The sequence below is a fragment of the Pogoniulus pusillus genome, chromosome 4, assembly GCF_015220805.1.
Source record: "Pogoniulus pusillus isolate bPogPus1 chromosome 4, bPogPus1.pri, whole genome shotgun sequence".
Taxonomy (NCBI): domain Eukaryota; kingdom Metazoa; phylum Chordata; class Aves; order Piciformes; family Lybiidae; genus Pogoniulus; species Pogoniulus pusillus.
Window position 1 is genome coordinate 48,105,517 of NC_087267.1, and position 8,388 is coordinate 48,113,904.

Below are 8,388 nucleotides of genomic sequence, written 5' to 3' on the forward strand. Positions count from 1 at the left end.
AGAGAACTAGCAGAGCAGAAGTAAGATGTGTTTTGTTAGTTGTCTGAAGCCCTGGGGCCCGGAACCGGATAAGTCCTGATATTATACCCTGGATTGAGCAGAATAAATCCATTTTGTTTCCTCCAAACATTTAGCCATTAAAAAAAATATGAGATAGAAAAACAGACTTTGCTGTCTGCATGCCTTCTGGTAAAGCTGGTATTGTGGAAGTGTCAGAATCATTAGGTCATTGGCATATATTTTGCAAGCTAATGCTTCTACTTTAATTCTCACTGGGGACTGCATGTCTGCCTTTTCAAACCAAACCCAGACCGAAGGAGGTGAAGAGAGCTTACAATGATGCTGGTGACACTCTCTGGTGGCTGATAACACTTCTAGATGCAAACAGTTAGGAAATATCAGCCAAAGCTGATAAACCCACAGCTGTTAAAGTATCCACTCCAGTGCCCAGCCCCACGGAAGTGATTGGCAAGCAGTACAATTTCCCTGCAAATATTTGCAGCTCCTTTTCAAAGGGCTCAAGACATGTGGTTGGAAAAAGGTTTGCAAGAAATGCACCCTCTGCTCTGCCCTGGTGAGACCTCACCTGGAGTACTGTGCTCAGTTTTGGGCTCCCCAGTTCAGGAGGGACAGGGATCTACCTGACAGAGTCCAACAGAGGGCTACAAAGATGGTTAAGGGAAGCACTGCCCTGTGAGAGGAGGCTGAAGGACCTGGGGCTTTTTGGCCTGGTGAAGAGAAGACTTAGAGGGGATCTAATCAGTGGTTTTGAGTGTCTGAGGGCTAGGTGCTAGGCTGGACTAGATGAGCTTGGGGGTCTCTTCCAGCCTGGTTGATTGTGTGACTCCACTGTGTCTCTCTTCAGCTGGCTACATCACCTGACTGAGACTTTTCTCTTCTCCAGACTGAACAGCCCCAGAGCTCTCAGTCTCTCTTCACAGGGGAGATGCTTAAGTCCTCTAATCATCCTCGTGGCTCTCTGCTGGACTCTCTCCAGCAGGTCCCTGTCTCCCTTGAACTGGGGAGCCCAAAATTGGACACAGTACCCCATGTGTGGTCTCAGCAGGGCAGAATAGAGGGGGAGAAGGCCCTCCCTAGCCCTGCAGGCCACCCTTTTCCTGCTGCACCCCAGGATGCCATTGGCTCTTTTGGCTACAAGGATGTATTACTGACCCATGCAGAACTTGCTGCCCACCAGGACTCCACGGAGCTGCTTTCCAGCAGGGCAGCCCCCAACCTGTACTGGGGCCTGGTGTTATTCCTCCACAGATGCAGGACCCTGCACTTGCCCTTATTGCACTTCACGAGGTTTGCCTGCGCCCAGCTCTCCAGCCTGTCCAGATCTCCCTGGATGGCAGCACAGCCTGACAGGCTCTCAGCCACTCCCCCACCCCCCCTGCTTTGAATCATCAGCAAACTTGCTGAAGACACACTCTGCCAGAGAAGCAAGCCCTGGAAAAGCCATGGAGGATCCAAATGTTATCCTGTCTTTACATTTAGCTGACTTGACGGAGAGCTCTCTGCCTCAGTGTCTCACTAAGTCCCTCTTTTCACAGCTTGCTGCTATAGCTTGTAAGCTGCAAAGCAAACTTCTCTCTGAGGTGCTGATCACTCCTGAGCATTATCTGGTATTATCAATCTGGAGGTGGCCTCTAGAACACGAGGAGAAGATAAATGGGCTAAGTGCAGGGCTCAGGTCAGGTACAGCACCGTTCCAGCACGTCTGGCACAGAACTGGGACAGGTTCAAGCAAGATCCTCCTCTTCACAGAGTCACAGAATCACAGAATGAACCAGGTTGGAAAGGACCTTTGAGATCATTGAGTCCAACCTGTCACCTAACACCGTGTAATTAGCCAAGCCATGGCACTAAGTGCCTCATCCAGTCTCCTCTTGAACACCTCCGGGGATGGGCACTCCGCCACCTCCCTGGGCAGCCCATTCCAGTGCTAATCACTCTCTCTGTGAAGTTTTCCTAACATCCAGCCTAGACCTGCCCTGGCACAGCTTCAGGCTGTGTCCCCTTCTTCTGTTGCTGGCTGCCTGGCAGCAGAGCCCAACCCCACCTGGCTACAGCCTCCCTGCAGGCAGCTGCAGGCAGCAATGAGCTCTGCCCTGAGCCTCCTCTGCTGCAGGCTGCACCCCCCCAGCTCCCTCAGCCTCTCCTCACAGGGCTCTGCTCCAGGCCCCTCCCCAGCCTTGCTGCCCTGCTCTGGGCACCTTCCATCTGGATGTGGCACCATTCACCACCACTCTCTGGGCCCAGCCCTCTAGCCATGCCTTCAGAGTAAATCTGCCCAAGCCAGGAGCTGCCAGCTGTGCCAGGAGCTGCTTGTGGCAGAGGTGCCAAACGCTTTGCTGCAGTCCAGGCAGACTTCATCCACAGCCTGTCCCACACTCAGTAGGCAGGAACCTGACCATAGAAGGAGCTCAGGCAGGTAAGAGTAATCTTCTGAGCAAAGTGAGTCTTGAAAAAGAGAGGGCAAGAGGCAGCCAAGATTCCTTGTGTCTGCGTCCATCTCTTCAAGGAAAATTGTCCCAAGGCTACAGGGTGCAGGCATCCTGCAGCGCCTGCTGCTGCTCAGCTCTGTCACTCATCCCGAACTGAGCAGTGCTGCTATCTCAGCACCTCTGAAGTGAGTGTCTAGATTTGCAAGCAGGGATCTGTGGATTTATCACAGCCATTTGCCCTGCCTCTACCCCTCCCTACACCTCTGCCCCTATTTCAGTGCAGTTAGACCTCGATGGAGCAAAATAATTTATAAAGGTACTTCACTTTAAAGGGATGATGAAAGCCTACAGACATCAATGGCAGCTAAGCACATAATTACTTATGCCTAAAAAAAGATGAGATTTGTACACTTTAAGTGCATTCCTAAAAGGATTTCTTATGGGAGATTTTTTCGTCTTGCTCTGCTCACCTGTAATGAGTCTTGCACAAAGAGTTGTGTGAGGAAACAGAAGAGTTCTGTGGTTCTCTGAGTTCTGTAAGGAAGCAAAAGAACTGATGCTATGCTCCTGTGCTTTCCGTGCAGAAACAGGAGCAGAAAAGTTTCCCTGTTGTTTAAGAAAGAAACAAATGTCATAGAATCATAGAATCAAGCAGGTTGGCAGAGCCCTCCAAGCTCATCCAGCCCTGGCCAAGCACCCAGACCATGGCACTCAGTGCCCCAGCCAGGCTTGGCTGCAACACCTCCAGGCACAGCCACTCCACCACCTCCCTGGGCAGCCCATTCCAATGCCAATCACTCTGACAACAACTTCCTCCTCACATCCAGCCTAGACCTGCCCTGGCACAGCTTCAGCCTCTGTCTCCTTCTTCTGTTGCTGGCTGCCTGGCAGCAGAGCCCAACCCCACCTGGCTACAGCCTCCCTGCAGGCAGCTGCAGGCAGCAATGAGCTCTGCCCTGAGCCTCCTCTGCTGCAGGCTGCACCCCCCCAGCTCCCTCAGCCTCTCCTCACAGGGCTCTGCTCCAGGCCCCTCCCCAGCCTTGCTGCCCTGCTCCAAACACCTTCCAGCACCTCAACATCTCTCTGCAATGGAGCAGCCCAGAACTGGACACAGCACTCCAGGGGTGGCCTGAGCAGTGCTGAGCACAGGGGCACAAGAACCTCCCTTGTCCTGCTGCCCACACTGCTCCTGAGCCAGCCCAGGATGCCATTGGCTCTGCTGCCCACCTGGGCACTGCTGCCTCAGCTTCAGCTCCTCTCTACCAGCACCCCCAGGGCCCTCTCTGCCTGCCTGCTCTCAGCCACTCTGGCCCCAGCCTGCAGTGCTGCTTGGGGTTGCTGTGGCCAAAGTGCAGAACCTGCCCTTGGCCTTGTTCAGTCTCATGCCCTTGGCCTCTGCCCACCCATGCAGCCTGGCCAGGTCCCTCTGCAGGGTTCCCCAATCCTCCAACAGCTCCACAGCTGCTTGACATTTCAACTTGCCTGAGAGCCAGTATGTTTGAAGGTGCACTGATTTCTTCAGAGCCTGTGCTGTCGGTGTGAAGGGCTTTGCAGGACAGTGTAACCTGCCTCTTGAGTTTCCAAGCACCGTGTCTGTGCCTCTGCTTTAGCTCCAACCACAGGAAGAAAAAAGAAGACAAGCAGAGCTCCCTTCCCTTTTCAGAAGGCCTGTTTGATGCTGTGTTTTGATCTTGAGTGAGTTGTTGACTCACATGGGATGCAAATGAAGCCCTTTTACAGTATGAATCATAGCTGCCCTGGGTTAAGGGGGTAAGGAAGAGATGAGAAGGGAAACATTGCATTTCTGGACAATAGTGATGACTGAGGGCTGGGTGAGTCAGACTGAAGAGGGTCAGCATGCACTTTCAAGTCAACAACTTAGGAGATTAAGAAGCAACTTCAAACAGAGCTTTCAAAGGCAGAGGAAAACAGAAAGAGGAATAAAGCAACACAGTAAAGGCAGGAGGCCACATCCTGAAGTCCTCACTGGTGCAAGGCTCCCCTTGGCATTAACCTCATGGTTTGCAAACACTAAGCTTAGGCTCCATGGTTTTAGGACTGACTCTCAGTTAGGTGGGAGCTTCACTTGGAGTTTTAAAGCAATGATTTCTTTTTTGGTCAGATTTTGGTCAGCAGGGATCCAGAGAGTTGTAGTTTTCCACCAACCCCCCCTCCCCCCCCCAAAACAAACCCAACCAAAGAACCCAAGAGAAAAAAACCAAAACCTCTTCCTTCTCATGAGGATGGCATTGTTGTGACAGCTGTGGGCACAGCTGTGGGCACCAGGAAGAGAATATGGAGGAGAGAGTTCTATTTGCTGACAGAGGAGGACAACTCTCAAAGAAGCATCAAAGATTTTTTTAATTGATATTTATTTATTTAAATATCATCTAATTTCCCCCTATTCAGGAAATAATTATTGGAGTTAGAGAAAGTGTTTGCCCATGCAGCAAAATGCCTCTTTGCTGATGAGGATCATAGAATGGTTTAGGTTGGAAGGGACCTCAAAGCTCAGCCATTTCTATCCCCCTGCTATAGGCAGGGACAACTAGAACAGGTCACTCAAGGCCTCCTCCTACCTGGCTTTGAACACCTCCAGGGAGGTTGTGGAGCACAGAATCACCCAATGTGATCTTTGATCTGTGCTGCACAACCTCCCTGGGCAATCTGTGCCAGTGTCTCACCACTCTCAACCTGTGCCAGTGTCTCTCCACACTCACTGCAAAGAACCCTTTCCTAACATCCAGTTTCAATCTCCCCTCTGCCACTTTACACCCATTCCTCCTCATCCTGTCATTACCAGACCTTGTCAATAGTCCCTCCACAGCCTTCCTGGAGCCCCCTTCAGATCCTGCAAGGCCACTCCAAGGTCTCCTCCAAGCTTTCTCCTCTCCAGGCTGCACAGCCCCAACTCTCTCAGCCTGTGCTCACAGCAGAGCTGCTGCAGCCCTCTCAGCATCTTGGTGGCCTCCTCTGGGATGGCTCCAACACTTCCATGTCCTGCTTGTGCTGGGGGCTCCAGAAGTGCCCCCAGGACTGCAGGTGGGGTGTGAGGAGAGCAGAGCCAAGGGGCAGAATCCCCTCCCTTGCCCTGTGCCCACACTGCTCATGCTGCAGCCCAGCACAGGGTTGTAGAGACAGAAAGGAAGAAGAGATGACAGAAGCAAGTCAGAAGCACAGCCACTTTTACTGCTTACCTTGGGCAGAAAAGAGCCACTCCTTTGCAAACACAGATGAATAATATTATTTCCCCTCCCCTCCCCCCCAGTTCACCAACAGTGGGAAGAGATTTCTGGCTTTTACTTTAATTACTCTGCAGGGAGCAGAGTGTGTGTGTGGTGCTTTAATGTCAAAGCTTGCGCCGTGCATCGCTTTGCTACTGAAGCGCACGCAGCAGAGCACCACCAGCTCCTTTTCTGCTTGGCTCCCCAGCTGTAATTGCAGTCCCCACCTCGCTCCCTTTAGAGGGAAGGAATCAGGGTGACTTCTGTGTGTGTGTGAGCAAGACTCTGCCTTAACCCCACAGTCCATTTTCTAACTCCTTTCATATTCTTGTCACCGGTGCTTCCAAGGGAAGCCTGGCACAGAGGGGCTGCAAAGCCCACCGCAGGGATTGCTGCGCTGCTTTGAAAAGAGCAAGGCAGGAAGGATCTGCCTGTGCCTGTGCTTAGAGCAGCCACAAAGCAGAGCTACTGCTCACTTCGAAAGAGTTCAGGTGGCTCGGTTAAGAACACCTCGGATCCAAAGCCCAGAGGCACTGAGGAGTGCTCGGCAGCTCCCCCGGGGCAGGCAGCCGCAGACCCCCGCACAGAGATGCCCTCCTGCGCTCACTCGTGCGCAGGCCAAGGAGGGCATCGCACCGACCGCCAGGGATCCGCCCAGGGCCTGCCCTCAGCGAGCACCCCTCCAGCAACCCTCCTCCTCCGAAATCTGCGCCTGGAACCTCGCCTCCCCCCGCCGCCGTCCCCCCGAGCTCTGCCCGCGGCTGGGGATGCCAAGGCCACGCTCCGCTGAGGGCTGCGCTGCCTGCTGGCTTCGTCTCCACCCCTCCAGACGTTACCAACCAACTGCACTAACCGCGGGCTCTGATGTGACAGATGAAGCGCCGAGAAGGAGGAAATCAAAGAGCACAGGAAGCCCTGGGGCAGGTTTGCTGGGCGAACCTTTCCCCTCGCCTCTGCGGCGCTGGCTCTGCGAGCGCAAACCTCTGCGGGGCTCTGCCCTGCTGCCTGCCACCCGAGGGCAGAGAAACGGATCCTGGGGAAAGCACACGGTGCGGGGGCCACAAAACTGTGTTTTTCACAGCATCACAGAACTTCAGAGGTTGGAAGGGGCCTCCAGAGATCATCCAGTCCGCCCCTGCCACTGCCAAGGCAGGACCTCCTAGGGAGGTTGGCACAGGAACGCATCCAGGTGGGTTTGGAAAGTCTCCAGAGGAAGAGACAGGCAAGCTGAACCAGAGGGAGCAGGACTAACACAGGTTGTAACCTAGTTGGGAACTTAATGAAGAGACTTACTGACTGTCACTCTACCCAACAGGATCATTTGCAGAAGGACATCACTCTGCTGAGTGCTTCAGTGTAACTCAGTGGAGTGACTGCCACTGCTTGAACCTTTTGTATGGGGAGGAGAAGCTGGTGAGCAAGTCAGCAACAGTCCTTACAGAATCACTGCACATTAGAGACTGGAAGGGACCTCCAGAGATCACCCAGTCCAACCCCCCGACCAAGGCAGCATCCCCTAGGGTGGTTCACACAGGAATGCATCCAGGGAGGGTTTGAAAGTCTGCAGAGAAGGAGACTCCACAGCCTCTCTGGGCAGCCTGCTCCAGGGCTCTGCCACCCTCACTGTAAAGAGCTTTCTGCTCATGTTGAGATGAAACCTTCCTTCTATGCTTTTGGTTGACATTAGGACAACCAATGCAATGCATTTGGATCCAGGTGCCACACACTCTATGGCACCTCTGGAAATGTAGTGGCTACCCAGAAGTCACAGCATGGGCATGTCCCAGTTTTCCCCTTTTGCCTCAGCCCAGCCTTTTCGGGTTAGTTTTTATGTTCAGTCAGCATGGACAGTGTAGAAACATAGAAAGGGTTAGGTTGGGAGGGACCTCAATGCTCTTCCAAGCCTTCTCCAGGCTGCAGAGCCCCAACTCTCTCAGCCTGTGCTCACAGCAGAGCTGCTGCAGCCCTCTCAGTATCTTGGTGGCCTCCTCTGGGCTGGCTCCAACACTTCCATGTGCTGCTTGTGCTGGGCATGGCCTTGTTGGCTGTCCTGAGCTTGGCCTGGGCACAGCTCTGCAGCCTGTCCAGGTCCCTCTGGCTGGATCCCTGCCCTCTTGCAAGTGACTGTGCCACACAGCTTGGTGCCACCTGCACACTTGCTGAGGCTGCACTGATTGCTCTGCCCATGGCACTGACAAAGCTGCTCCACAGCACTGGTGCCAGCACTGACCCCTGAGGGAGCCACTTGGCACTGCTCTGCAGGTGGACGTTGTGCCCTTGCTCACCACTGTCTGTGCCACCACCCAGCCCATTCCTGACCCAGCAGTGCTGCACCCATGCAGTCCCTGTTTTTCCAGCTTGGTGCCCAGGATGTCCTGTGGCACAGAGTCAAATGCCTCGCTCAGGTCCAGCAGGCAGTAAACCATCTGCATGACTTACAAGGTTAATAAGCCTAAACCCATTCCCCTGCCAGAAGTACTCCTGAAGCCGAGTCAAGCACTCAGAACACACCACGCCTTTAGAAGAGTGTTAGATCCCTCTCTTGCCAGACCTGCAGCTTTCAAGTCACTGAAATAGTTCCAGTAAATCACATCACAAAGAGCTTCTGAGTGGCAAAGAGCAGCATGTGTTTGATAGGCACTCAGCCAGTTATGTCCTCTAAGAACTGTGTGAAACAATAGGCCCACAGAGGGGACCTTGGTGGTGGCTGCTCT